The 13,448-nt window shown below is 50.1% G+C and overlaps 1 protein-coding gene across 7 annotated transcripts in view; it reads left to right on the top strand.

The window, feature by feature from the left end:
- TBC1D14 (TBC1 domain family member 14) overlaps positions 1 to 13,448 on the top strand; it is a 123,839-nt gene that overhangs the window by 24,118 nt on the left and 86,273 nt on the right. The window contains exon 1 of one of the 7 annotated variants that reach the window (XM_078003144.1): positions 10,905 to 11,207. The exons of the other annotated variants lie outside the window; for them this stretch is intronic. The gene's annotated coding sequence lies outside the window, so the exon portion shown is untranslated. Of the gene's footprint in view, positions 1 to 10,904; positions 11,208 to 13,448 lie in introns of those variants that run through there. 7 annotated transcript variants of the gene reach the window in all.

Raw genomic sequence — 13,448 nt, 5'->3', positions numbered from 1 at the left:
CTAAGGAATTGTCTGCTTCCAGGCTTACTCAGGCTGTTGCCAGAGCTCATTGTGGCTGTAAACTGAGCTCCTCATTTCCCTGATTGCTGTCAGCTGAGGGTCACTTGCAGCTCCTAGAAGTCACCCAAATTCCTTGCTGTGTGGCCCCTCCATATTGAAAACTAGCACGAGGGATTCTCTTTTGTCGAGTCCGTCTCACACTCCACATCTCTTCCCAGAGAGAACACTGATGCTTTTAAGGGCTCCCTGAAATCGTGTAAGGCTCATTGAGAATCCCCTCCCCTCCCCTCCCCACCCCTCCCCTCCCCTCCCCACCCCTCCCCTCCCCTCCCCACCCCTCCCCTCCCCTCCCCACCCCTCCCCACCCCTCCCCACCCCTCCCCACCCCTCCCCTCCCCTCCCCACCCGTTCCCACCCCTCCCTACCCCTCCCCTTTTCTTTTTCTAGAGACAGAGTCTCACTTTGTTCCCCCAGGCTGGATTTCACTGGTGCCATCATAGCTCACTGCAGCCTCAAACTCCCAGGCTCAAGCCATCCTTGCACCTCAGCCTCCAGAACAACTAGGATCACAGACATGTGCCATCACACAAAGCTAATTTTAAAAATTTTTTGTAGAGACATGGTCTCACTTTGTTGCCCAGGCTGGGCTCGAACTCCTAGCCTCAAGGGATCCTCCTGCCTTGGCTTCCCCAAGTGTTGGGATTGAGCCACCATGACCTGCTGTGCTTGGCCTACCTCTCTTTCTTAAAGTCATCTGTGCCATTTGATGTAACCTGATCACAGATTGACCATCCCATCATATTTATAGTTTATGCCCATGTTCAAAGGGAGGGATTTTACAGGGTATGAACATCAGGGAAAGGGAATCTCAGAAGTCTGCCTGCCATAGGAGTAGCGATTTCATTGAGTCCTAAACAGAATGCCCTGAGGTGCTGTACCGAGAGAGGCTTCTGGGAAGGGGAAGGGCAGAGCAGGGAGTCCGAGGAGGCTGTTGCAGGAGTCCGGACAAGAAGTGATGATGGCTTCGCCTGGGTGGCAGCTGCGGGGAGGGTGCGATTTGAAGAATGGATGTGGGTGTGGAGAAAAGAAAGGAGTCAAAGATGACTCTAAGACTTTTGGCCTCAGCCAGTGGAAAACAGAATTGCCAAGATGGAGAGAAGATGAGAGGTGGAGTTTGAGACATCTTAGACATTTACAGAAAGGAGGTGGAGTAGGTGACTAGAGAGGATCCTGGCAGGAGTGGGGCTGGATGGGAGGTATACATTGACTTGTTGGCATTGGAGGTGGTTTGAAACCAGGTGAGGTCTCCTTGGAAACCAGCGGACAGAGAAGAGGACCAAGGAGTGACCCTGAGGCCTGCGAGCACCACGAGATCTGGGAGGAGAAGCAGCAGCAGCAAGTGCGAGAAGGCAGGGCTGGTGAGCTGGGAGGGCACGAGTGTGGGGTCTGGAAGCTGGGTCTGGGCCCGATGAGCATGGGCGTCAACGAGGGAAGGGGCAACTGGGCAGAGGTTGCTGAGAGGGCAGGGCAGATGAGGACTCAGAATTGACTGTTTAAGCACTTTGGGAGGCCGAGGCAAGTCAGGAGTTCGAGACCAGCCTGGCCAACGTGGCAAAACCCCTGTCTCTACTAAAAATACAAAAATTATTTGGGTGTGGTGGCGGGCGCCTGTAATACCAGCTACTTGGGAGGCTGAGGCTTGAGAATCACAATCACTTGAACCTGGGAGGCGGAGCTTGCAGTGAGCCGAGATTGTGCCACTACGCTCCAGCATGGACGACAGAGTGAGACTCTGTCTCAAAAAAAAAAAAAAAGAAAAAATGAAAAGAATTGACTGTTTAGCAATGAGGAGGCCATCAGTGACCTTTGACCGGAGCTGTTTTAGTGAAGTGGTACAAGCAAAAGCAAAACTGGAGTAAATATTTAAGAGAATGGGGCCAGCATGGTGGCCTCACACCTATAATCCCAGCACTTTGGGAGGCCAGGGTGGGTGGGTCACTTTAAACTGGGAGTTTGAGATTAGCCTGGGCAAAATAGTGAGACCCCATCTTTACAAAAAATAGGAAACATTATCTGGGTGTGGTGATGTGCACCTATAATCCCAGCTACCTGGGAGGCTGAGGTGGGAGGATCACTTTACCCAAGAGGTCGAGGCTGCAGTGAGCTGCACATGGTATCACGAGGAGTCTGCTGCATTGGTCCACTGCAGTGATGGCGCCACTGCATTCCAGCCTGGGTGGCAGAGTGAGACCCAAGAAGACTGGGAAAAGAGAAGCTGGAAGCAGTGAGCAGATGATTCTTTCGGTGGGTTTGCCCCAGAGGGGAGCAGAGAAGATAGGGCGATAGCTGGAGGCAGAAGTGGTGTGATTTATTTTTCCTTTTTTAAGATTGGAGAAATACAGGGGTTTTTTGTTTGTTTGTTTTACTTTGAAAACAACCTAGTAAAAGAATAAGAGGTGAACATACCTGGGAGAGGAGAGAATCACTGGAGCATTGTCCCTGAGTTGCATCTGAAGGAGCGGGATCTAGAGTTCAACAGAGAAGTGGCTTCAGCTGGGGAGAGTCCAGCATAGCAGGCGCCTGGGAGAGGATGGGGCACAGGTAGATGGGGAGGAGGGGTCTGGGGGAGGGAGCTTGCTCACAGGTGCTCTCTCGAGTGTGCTGTCTCCCTCTCCTTCCCTCTCTCTCCCCATTTTTCTCTCCCCCTCTCTCCCATTTCCTCTCCCTCTCTCCCCCTTCCATGCTTGTAGTCTACTTTTGTTTGTAGTGTTGCTTCATTGTTTGTGTGTGAATGTACTTTTTATTTTTTTGAGATGGAGTCTCATTCTGTTGCCCAGGCTGGAGTGCAGTGGCGTGATCTCGGCTCACTGCAATTTCTGCCTCCTGGGTTCAAGCGATTCTCCTGTCTCAGCCTCCTGAGTAGCTGGGATTACAGGCACTTGCCACCACACCCAGCTAATTTTTGTAGTTTTAGTAAAGATGAGGTTTCACCGTGTTGGGCAAGGCTGGTCTTGAATTCATGACCTCAAGTGATCCGCCCGCCTCGGCCTCCCGAAGTGCTGGGATTACAGGCATGAGCCACCGTGCCTGGCCTGAATATAGATTTTTAATTTCAACATATTTACTTTTTAAAAAAATAGACTTTATTTTTTAGAGCAGCTGTAGGTTTACAGCAAAATTAAGCAGAGAGCATAGAATTCCATGTATCTCCTTTTTACCCTCATGTGCACAGCCTCCCCTCTCATCAGCAGCCCACACTGGGGAAGTCCATTTTTTCCATCAATGAGCCCACACTGACTGTTACATCATTATCACCAGGAGTCCAGAGTCTACATCAGGGGCCACCCTGGGTGCTGTGCATTCTGTGGGTTTGGACAGATGTATAATGACGTGTATCTACCATGACCGTATTACACTGAGGAGTTTCACTGCCCCCAAATCCTCTGTGATCCACCTATCCGTCTCTCTTTTTCTCCTAACCCCTGGAAACTACTGATCTTTTTACTGTCTCCATAGTTTTGCCTTTTCCAGAATGCCAGACAGGTGGAAATCATTTTCAGATTGACTTCTTTCCTTAGTAGTGTGAATCTGAGTCTCTTCATGTCTCGATAGCTCATTTCTTTTTAGCACTCAGTGGTACTGCACTGTGTGTATGCACCATGGTTGATCCATTCACTGCTGAAGGACATCTTGGTTGCTTCCAAGTGTTGGCAATTGTGAATGAAACTGCCATAATCATCTGTGTGCAGATTTCTTTGTGGACATAAGTTTTCAGCTCCTTTGGGTAAATATCAAGACGCGCAGTGGCTAGATTATACGGTAAGAGTATGTTTAGTTTTTTAAGAAACCAGCAAACTGTCTTCCAAAGGGTTGGTACCATGTGACTCCCCCCAACAATGAATGAGAGTTTCTGTTGCTCCACATCCTTCCTCCCCCAGCATTTGCTGTTGTTAGTAGAAGTTCCTGTTCGATTGCTCTGGTTTTTGTTTTGTTTTGTTTTGTTTTTGGTGAAGTAGGAAGCAAGGTCCCAAGGATGGGTGTCTTAGTCCGTTTGAGCTTTTTTTTTTTTTTTTTTTTTTTTTTTTTTACTTATTTATTTATTTTTTGAGATGGAGTTTCGCTCTTGTTGCCCAGGCAAGAGTGCAATGGCGCGATCTCGGCTCGCCGCAACCTCCGCCTTCTGGGTTCAAGCGATTCTCCTGCCTCAGCCTCCCTAGTAGCTGGGATTACAGGCATATGCCACCACGCCTGGCTAATTTTGTATTTTTAGTAGAGACGGGGTTTCTCTATATTGGTTGGGCTGGTCTCAAACTCCCGACCTCAGGTGATCTGCCTGCCTCAGCCTCCCAGAGTATTGGGATTACAGGTGTGAGCCACCATGCTGGGCCTTCTTAAAATTTTTAAACATAATATTGTAGACGAGGTGGCTTATAAACAACAGAAATTTGTTTCCCACAGTTCTGGAAGCTGGGAGGCGTAAGATCAAGGTGCCAGCAGGTTCAGTGTCTGGTGAGCTGTTGAACATGTCTTTTATAAGGGCACTAATCCCACTGGGGAGGGCTCCACCCTCATGATCTAGTGATCTCCCAAAGGCTTCACTTCCTAATACTGTCAACCTGAGGGTTAGGATTTCAACATGTGAATTGAGTGGGGGCACAAACCCTGGGGCTATAGCAGTGGGGATGGTGTGCTGGGTTGGAAGCGGTGTGAAAGCCATCAAGGTGTGTGGGAGAATGGATGGAGAGGGAAGGAAGCGTTGCCGGGGGGCAGCAAGGGCCCTGCCAGGAGATCAAGGACCAGTCAGTGTGCTGCGTGTCTTTCTCCAGCCATGTTTTTTGCACAGGTACACGTGCAGGGCAGGCTTGTCTTTGAGCTAAGTGTGTACAGGGAAGAGAGAGAGAGGCAGGGCTCAGGGACGTGTGAGGGTGATTACAGTGGGGCGTGGATTCTCCAGGCGGTGGAAGGAGGGTGGATTAGAGGAGCGGGATGGAGACCCTGAAGTCTAGAGAGTAGTGGGGTCTTCATCATGTGGGCGGGGAGGCTCCAGTCACACAGCTGGCTGGGAGTGCAGCCTGCAGGGTCAGTGTACACCCCGTTTGATGTAGGCTCCCCCTGGGGCCATCGCATTGCTGTTTGAGCTGCATCTGGTGAGCCTGGCCCAGGAGTGTTGGAGAAAGGAAGTGGAGGTCTTCATTCGACTCCTCCCGTGTGCTGGGTCAGGAGAGGGAGGCAGCAGTGCCGTCCCGGGCGTTGTGGTGGTGGGCGCTGCTTTGCTGGACTGGCCTTGCCGAGACAGAGCTTCTTCCCATGGTATAAGAGCCTCCCCATTTGTGAACAGCACCCCGTCCTCAGGGTAAGCTTGTCTGGGGGAGGACTGTGGGGATCAGCCCTGAATGTTGGCTGCTCAGATCCCTCTTCTGGGGGCTGCCTGGTGGCCCCATTGCTAGGAGCTGCATGAGACAGTGGTGCCATGCTTGGCCACCCTACCCTTGGGTGGACGTAACCTCACATGCTCCTGTGGAGAGGGCCAGGCCAGGATAGCAAGGGGGGAAGTCAATGCCAAGAGGAAACGTCTGGGAGGAACACGGACCGTGGTCACGCGAGCGTGAGGTGCCACTTCCTCTTCTTCAGTCCTTGGCCCTCTCCAGGGGACCCCAGCCTCACTCGCAGCTGGCTGCCCACAGCAGGTGTCCCCTTGGCCTTCCCACCAAGCACCAGCCTGGCAGCTCCCCCTCCCCTGGACCAGGTCTGCAGAGAGGTGGGGCTCGCTCACTCAGGGACCCCTTCTCCCTGCTTCTCTGAGGATCCGCATCCCTAGATCATTTCTGTAGATGCTTAGCCACTGCCGGGAAGCCCTCTCCGGCCTCTGTGCAAGGACCAGCCTCGCCTCGAGGACCAGCCTCGCCTCGCAGGCCTTCTGTGTGCCCCGTGGATCCCATATTCCCCGGGGGCCTCAGGAGAGATGCCGGGGCGAGCCTGCATGTCACCACAGCTGTGCAGGGGCTGTGGCCCGGGCTGGCCTCCTGGGGGCCCCGCGTTCCATTGTTTCAGGTCTCTGGGTTCCTCCCCTGCAGCCGCACTCTGAAGAGTCATATATTGGGGCACAGTTGGTGCTTTAGTTACTAGAATATCACACTGCTGTCCAACGTGTTAGCCACTAGCCCCATGTAGCTATTTCAGTTGAGTTAAAATTACCTGAAATGGAAAATTCAGTTTCTTAGTCACTCTGGCCAGTCAGGCGCTCAGTAGCCACGTGTGGCTTGTGGCCACCCTGTTGGGCGGCTCAGATTAGTACATTTCCACCATGCAGGAAGTTCTGTTGTTCAGCCCTGGTCTGTGGGTCAATCTGTGACTTGGACCTTTGTTGTTCTCCTTGATGTGTAACAGCAGCACACAGTGGGTGTGAAACGAGCAAATCCGCAAATCCATAATGGAGTGTATGTAGCCCAGAGAGGTCTGCAGAGAGAACCACCCTCAGGGCTCTGGGGAAGGGGAAGGAAACCGAGGCCAGGTGGCAGGTGGGGTGCTGGTCAGACAGGTATAGCGGGGAGGGCCCTGCCTGGAGTCAGCCTTGTTGGGGTTGAGGTTCTCGCCTGAGGGCGTGTTTGACCCTCCCCGTGAACTCTCGTGCACATTTAAATATGGGAGATGACAGGGTGGTGGGGGAGGAGCCTACACCCCTCAGAGGCGTATTCTGAAGGTGCCTGTTGTGCCCTCCAGTGAGGGGACAAAGAACCTGGTGGAGATTCAGAGAGTGCAGTCATAGAGCCAAAGATCTGAAGGTCTGCTCTGCCCTGCTGGCTGTGCGGCTGGACACGGTGCTCTATGTTCCTGTGCCTTACCTGTCGCCTTACCTGCCTCCGAGCTGGCGGCCAGGAGGCCGTGCTTGGGAAGTGCCTGTTACAGCAGTCAGTGCAGCACTTAGTAACAGGTGTTAGGGATCGCCGCATCCCGGCTTATCGCATGAATGAACGAATGAGTGAACGAATGAATGGTAGTGCGGACTAGCCTAAGGGAGGCACTGCAGGAAAGAGAAAATGGAGAAAAAAGATTGAGTCAGTTCTGGAGGGTAAACATGAGCGATTTGTCTTGACTATTAATGACCTGATGAAAGCAGGTTGGCTGTTCCGTGACCCACCAGTGCTGGAGATGTTTGTTCTGAATCTCACCTGGGTTTGGTGGTCTGTTTCCTTCTGTTGGTGGACTGGGAAACTTGCCTATATCTGAGGAAAGCAGCTTTTCTTTCTTTCTTTCTCTTTCTCTTTCTTTCTTTCTTTCTTTCTTTCTTTCTTTCTTTCTTTCTTTCTTTCTTTCTTTCTTTCTTTCCTTCCTTCTTTCCTCCTTCCTTCCTTCCTTCCTTCCTTCCTTCCTTCCTTCCGTCCGTCCGTCCGTCCTTCCTTTCTCTTTTTTTGAGATGCAGTCTCGCTCTGTCGCCCAGGTTGCAGTGCAGTGGTGCAATCTTGACTCACTGCAAGCTCCACCTCCCGGGTTCACGCCATTCTCCTGCCTCAGCCTCCTGGGTAGCTGGGACTACAGGCGCCTGCCACCACGCTCAGCTAATTTTTGCGTTTTTAGTAAATACAGGGTTTCACCATGTTAGCCAGGCTGGTCTCAAACTCTGGACCTCAGGTGATCTGCTGTCTTGGCCTCCCAAAGTGCTGGGATTCCTGGCATGAGCCCCTGTGCCCGGCTGAAAACTGCTTTTTAAGTTCTTACCGTTTTATGTTGCTACTGACATCGTCTCCCTGTGGGGAAGGCAGACACTTGCTGTGGAGCTGTGGAGTGTCAGTAACATTCAGGAATGGCATGAACTGAACCAAAAAAGACCTTCCTCAACTTGCGCATCTGTTCCTGTGACTTGTCCCATAGCCAAGGCGGTGTTTCCGCCCCAGTTTCTGGAAGGCGTTGATATCCTTAGAAACTGCACGGAGGGCAAGGTGGTTTTGTGGGCTGGGGGAAAAGGAGAATGAATTTGCTGCAGATACGTCAGACCTCCTGTGTTCATGGAACTCTCTCAGGCTCGCTGGCAGCCTCAGGAAACAGTACGGCCGTCTTCCTGGAGGCTCCACGTGTGTGTTTAGGTCTCTTGCCAGCCCACCTTCCTTCTGCCCTAGGTGAAGTTAGGTTCAGCCTGGGAGGTGGTGATTCAGTATGAAATGCAGGAGAACTGGTGTGGGACCACAGGAATACACAGGCTTTGAGAAACCCATGGGCAGGCCCATTCCTGCAAAGCAGTTCTTCAGCCATCAGCCACTTTCTACTCATAAATTAACTTCCCTTTGCCCAGATGGGTATAGAATCTGTTCTGCTTTTCAGATGTTAGTGGATAGTATCATAGAATAATGCAGTAATTAAACATTTCCTCCTATTTCCTATCTTAAATAGGAGATTATTTAAAATATTTACACATCTTTTTTATTTTATTCAGTACAAGTGACACTGAATTATTTCATGCCTTCTGTATTTTTCATGCGCACACATCTTACTCGATTGCCACATCAAATCAGTTCCTGTTTATGTTGAGTGAGCTGGGTTTGTAAGTGCGAGCTGTTTCGGCTCCAGTTTTGCTGATTCTTTGTTGTGAATAGCTGTGGTTTATCTCAAGATTCCTGTAAGATTCTATATATGGAAGAATGGTGAGTCATCCAGAGTTGCAGAATAGCCCCTTTGGGCCTCACAGCAGTCCAGTTTTCCTGTTCATTCCCCCTTGCCTCTAGCAAGAGGCCTTTACAACCCAGGCTCTGTGTACCAAGTGTTACAGGTACATGTTTATAGGCGTTTGAAAGTTAGGGGTTAGCTTTAAGTTCTAACATCCTTTTAGGTTTCAGATCTGGGTGTTAAACACATTTTCTATGGGGGGAGGAGTGAGAGGGGAAGGCGGGTCAAAAGGAGTGGGCTCTCCTGTCCCCACCCCCACATCCATGCATGAGGAAGAAGGAAAGTGAGGGGCCAGTGGGTGGGATGAGGAACCTTGTCTTCTGGGTCACCCTTGCCCTAATACCTGGCTATTCATTCACTGTAAGTTTTTGCCTGGAATGGGCCCATTTTTATCCCTTTTAGAGGTTCGTTTGAGAGCAGTTATTTTTAAAGCAGAAGAAATTGAGTGGCAGGCAAAATTCCTGGGACAAACACATTAATATCTAGTTAGGTGGATAAATGTTCACTGCTGTAACAAACTTGAAATACATACAAAACTTCAAACACAACGGACGTTGATTTCCAGGCCATGCTCCCCCAGGTTCCTTCTGTTCTGTGGCCCCATCATTTTCAGCACAAGCTTGCTGGGTTCTTGGTATCAAAGCAGGGGAGAGCGTGTGTAGGGACCAGTGTGGGAGTTCTGAGGGCCAGCCGTGCCTGAAGCAGCGCACACCACTCCACTCAGAGTTAATTGGCTGGAATGCCCCTACCTGTGAGGGAAGCCAGGAAAGAGGACTGCGCCCAGGACAACGAGGAAATGGGTTTGGCGAATAACTGGGAGCTTCAGCTATGATGTCTTTTCCTTCCTCCCTCTGCCCCTCTCCCTTCTTCATGAGAATTAAATGCCTGAAGCCGATTAGTTGAATGCCCCTGTCATTCTCTTGCCCAAGTGGTGGTTCCCACCACCTGGAGGATGAATTCCAGACCACTTGGTGTGGCCTATGGGGCATGCAGGATCTGGCCGCTGCCTACATCTCTGGCCACCAGTGGTGCCAGTGCTCAGAGTCAGTGACACCCTGCCTCTGCACCTTGCATGTTCCACTGCCTCTCCCGGGCAAAATCTTTTTTTTTTTTTTTTTTTTTGAGATAGAGTCTTGCTCTGTCTCCCAGGCTGGAGTGCAATGGCCGGATCTCAGCTCACTGCAAGCTCCGCCTCCCGGGTTCACGCCATTCTCCTGCCTCAGCCTCCCAAGTAGCTGGCATTACAGGCGCCCGCCACCTTGCCTGGCTAATTTTTTTGTATTTTTAGTAGAGACGGGGTTTCACCATGTTAGCCAGGATGGTCTCTATCTCCTGACCTCGTGATCCGCCCGTCTCGGCCTCCCAAAGTGCTGGGATTGCAGGCTTGAGCCACCGCGCCCGGCCCTCCTGGGCAAATTCTTGTTTGTCCTTTAGGATTCAGCTTAAGTGAAATTCTTGTTTGTCCTTTAGGATTCAGTTGAAGTGACGCCTCCTCTAGGAAGCCTTCTTTGATCACCTCAACCCCTCCCAGACCTGTCATGTGGATACCGCAGTCCCTGGACTTCTTTGAAACCGCACTAGCCCGCTCCCCGCCCCCTCCTGGAACCTTGAGCTTCTGGAGAGCTGGGGCCACGCCGTCCTCCTGTGGTTTTCCAAGCTGGTGCAGGTGGTCAGCAGATAACCTTGAGTGAATATTAATCTAAAAAAAGTAATAAAGAGATCTGGCACCCTTAACCTTTAAATCTAAATATGTTTCTTTTAAATTCTATGATTGTTCTGGGTCTTGAGAGCAGACTTCCCCAACAATTCAGTCTCCCATATGGGGTCGCAGCCGCTTGAGTTTCAGATCGCGGGCGCAGCACCCATCTGCAGTGTCTGTGAAGCTGGCGCGTTCGGCTGGGGGTTTGGTGTTTTTTTTTCTTTTTTTTTTTTTGGTGATAGATCTTTTTAGCTCAGATATGTTTCTTAAAGCTTCTCTTTGTTTAAAAATACGCAGGAAAACTTTGGCGTCGTTCTATTTTTTGTCCTTTTTAACACCTACCCCTGATTTTTCCTTCTTTTTTTATTTCGTTGCAGACTTTGAATTTTAAACAGATAAAAATGGGTGCTGTTTCTGTCGTTTGGTGTCCTGCTTTTTTACTTAGAGGAAACATTTCTCAGCATAATTAAAACATGTTCGTACACTTATTAATGTCTTTGTAGGATTTCATCCTGTGAATCATTTACTTGCCCAGCAATAAGGAAATGACTTTTTGCGTCTTGTGTTTTGATGATGGAATTCCCTGTGTGCTTCAGAGTGCGGTGCCCGCCTTTCAGATGATTTCCTTAGGACTGAATCCCTGGGGCTTGCTGCTTCATGACCAGCCTCTTGGGCCCCTGTCAGTTCTGGCCTGTCCTCCCTGGGGTGATGGCCCTGCCCGGAGCCCTCTGTCCTTGGCGGATGGAGTTCACTGGTAGTGAGACCTCAGCCTCTGTTTTACAAACGAGCATGCTCCAAGCAGTGACTGATGGGCGGTTGGAATTCCCCGTGGCTCTGGCCTCTGGTTCCTGTAAGTTGAGGCGTGGGAGGATTCGTCCTCCTCGGGTCCTCTGGTTTATAGAATGCGGGAATGTCCAGGTTTCTCCTGTCCTCCTCATCCCTGCACTGGTTCCATGGGACTGGCTGGGCACAGCATCACGGGTTCCCAGCACAGCTGACACCCTTCTAGGAACCTTCTCACTGTCCCTGGGGCAGAGGGTGGCCTTCAGGGCGTGCGTGCTCTCCTGTCTCCTCGGCAGCCTCCTTTTAGTCCAGTGGTGTTTCAGGTGTCTTGCTCTTACTGGAGCTCCTTAAGGACAGGGCCTGGGTCTCAGTCATCCCCAATCCCCAGCTAACCCGAGCTCATGTTCCTGATTGGCCCTGGGACACTAGCAGAATGTGACTTGGTTCTGTCCACTAGTGCCATGTAGAGTCAAGTTCCTGGAGCTGGTGCGAGAGTGGGAGGTTTGAATCCTCATGGGCAGGGGCTACGTTGTGTCAGGCTCTGGGCTTGGCATTTTCCATGTGAAAGGAGACAAGGGTTCCAGGAGAAATGGCCTAGATTTGCTGGGGTGTGGGGCGGGGCACACGCCTCTGAGCTTGAGAAGCCTCCTGGGTTAGGAATCAGCACGCAGCCTGGATCACTGAAAACAAAAGAGACGAGAAGATACTAGGAAGGTTTGTGCTGTAAGGCAGGTGTTTATGGCTTGATTTTTCTTGAGTGAGTAGAAATGTTGGAGTAGCTCAAAACAAAATCTGAAGTAATTCACTGTTCGTAGAAACTGCTGGAAAGGAGTTATCTTAAATTCCACATAGATTAAAGAAAGCCTTAATTAATGAAATGAGATAGCATGGTAAGGGAAAGACTCATTAAGGCACAAAGTTCTCAGTCCTCGCTGCACAATAGGATTATCTGGGAAACTTAAGAAAAATTAATATGCGCATTCTACGCTCAGAGGTTGATTCTCATTGGTTTGGGGTGAAACCTGGGCCTCAGGAGGCTTTAAAACTCCCTGGGTGACTCTAGCACGCAGCAGGGTTCAGAGCCACCAGTAGGAAGAATGTACTTTCGATTCAGACTTCAGCCCAAATGTAGGCACTTTACTGCATGACCTTAGGCAAGGTTCTGTCTCTGAATTTTCTCTTCTTCAAGACAAGCCCCATTGAGGATGGGGACCTCCGTTTCCGGTCATCAGGGACTATATTCCCAGTACTCGGCATAGTACTTAGAACATAGTTGGTTCTCAGTATGTGTGTGTTGAATGAAAAAAATGACATGGATGAATATGGTTAGGATTAAATGAGAGGAGATGCTTGGCCCTAAATAATTAACAGACTGCCCTTAGTGTTATTTATTTATTTATTTATTTTTATTATTATTTTTGAGACGGAGTCTCGCTCTGTCTCCCAGGCTGGAGTGTAGTGGTGCAATCTTGGCTTACTGCAACCTCCGCCTCCTGGGTTCAGGCAATTCTCCTGAGTAGCTGAGATTACAGGCACGCGCCACCAGGCCCAGCTAATTTTTGTATTTTTTTTAGTAGAGATAGGGTTTCACCATGGGATTCCAGGCGTGAGCCACTGCGTCCAGCCCCTTAGTGTTATTTATTTGTAAGCACAGTTAACAGACATAAACCCTGATGGTAACTGACCGATGATATCTCCATTCTACAGATGGAAAAACTGAGGCTAGAGAAGTTCATTTCTTGCCTAAAGTCAGGCAGCTTGTTACGAAGCTGGGATTTGAGCTCCTGACCTGCATGAGTCTAAATCCCACGTACACCCCTCCCACCTTAGGTCAGATCTTACTCCTTAAGATCTCTAATATGGAAGGAACACAGTAATGTCATTCCTTCCCTGAAATGCAATCCCTAGACCCCTCATAATTTGTGATACTTACAGACTTATTGTTAACCCTTCCTTTCCGCTTTTCTTTACTATTCAGGTGGAGATTAAGAATAAATTAGTATTTTTCTTAGTACTGTTTTGTATTAAGTTACATGGGCATTTCTGTTCGGCTGTCTCTCTCCTTGTAAAAATCTAAGCTACGCTGGTGCAGTGGTTCACACCTGTAATCCCAGCACTTTGGGAGGCCGAAGCAGGCGGATCACTTGAGTTCAGGAGTTCAAGACCAGCCTGGCCAACAAGGTGAAACCCTGTCGCTACTAAAAATAAAAAAATTAGCTGGGCCTGGTGGTGGTTGCCTGTAATCCTAGCTACTTGGGAGGCTGAGGCAGGAGAACTGCTTGAACCCAGGAGGCGGAAGTTGTAGTGA

The sequence above is a fragment of the Macaca mulatta genome, chromosome 5 (assembly GCF_049350105.2).
Source record: "Macaca mulatta isolate MMU2019108-1 chromosome 5, T2T-MMU8v2.0, whole genome shotgun sequence".
Lineage (NCBI taxonomy): Eukaryota > Metazoa > Chordata > Mammalia > Primates > Cercopithecidae > Macaca > Macaca mulatta.
The sequence above is the reverse complement of the archived record's forward strand: the minus strand, read 5'-3'. Positions and strand labels throughout refer to the sequence as shown.